This window comes from Rutidosis leptorrhynchoides, chromosome 4 (genome assembly GCF_046630445.1).
Source record: "Rutidosis leptorrhynchoides isolate AG116_Rl617_1_P2 chromosome 4, CSIRO_AGI_Rlap_v1, whole genome shotgun sequence".
NCBI classification, from domain to species: Eukaryota; Viridiplantae; Streptophyta; class Magnoliopsida; order Asterales; family Asteraceae; genus Rutidosis; species Rutidosis leptorrhynchoides.
The window spans coordinates 589,602,691-589,603,338 of record NC_092336.1 but is presented as its reverse complement, the minus strand read 5'-3'; the positions used below and the strand labels follow the sequence as shown (position 1 = coordinate 589,603,338).

The 648-nt window shown below is 38.4% G+C and overlaps 1 non-coding gene across 1 annotated transcript; it reads right to left on the bottom strand.

Annotated features, from left to right (window-relative positions):
* Positions 1-215: 215 nt before the first annotated feature.
* LOC139845794 (small nucleolar RNA R71) lies at positions 216-322 on the bottom strand. Its single transcript, XR_011758551.1, has one exon. It is a non-coding gene; the product is annotated as a small nucleolar RNA R71 (small nucleolar RNA).
* Positions 323-648: the final 326 nt, after the last annotated feature.

Sequence of the window (648 nt, the reverse complement as noted above, 5' to 3'; positions counted from 1 at the left end):
ATCCAAACGAATATCTTCGTACCTTTAATAGGATCTGTACTCTATTCAAAATCAGAGAAGTTGAGGATGAACAGATATATCTCATGTTATTTCCCTGGACTTTAAAGGGAGAAGCTAAAGATTGGTTAGAATCGTTACCTGAAGGGGCGATTGATACATGGGATGTCTTAGTTGAAAAATTTCTTAAACAATTCTTTCCGGCATCTAAAGCCTTGAGACTTCAAGGAGAAATTGTTACGTTCACGCAAAAGCCAAATGAAACTTTATATGAAGCATGGACAAGATTTGGAAAGTTGTTGAGAGGATGTCCTCAACATAGTTTAGACACTTATCAAATAGTACAAATATTCTACCAAGGATGCGACATTACTACACGAAAAGACATCGACATAGCCGCTGGTGGTTCCATTATGAAGAAAACCGCAACTGAAGCTTACAAAATTACTGATAACACAGCCTCCCACTCACATGAGTGGCATCAAGAAAAAGACATCGTTAGGTCATCTAAAGCAGCTAGAGCCGATTCTAGCCATGACTTTGATTCCATTTCCGCAAAGTTAGATGCTTTCGAGAGACGAATGGAAAAGATGACTAAGGATATTCACGCAATACGTATTAGTTGTGAACAGTGTGGAGGATCACATTTGA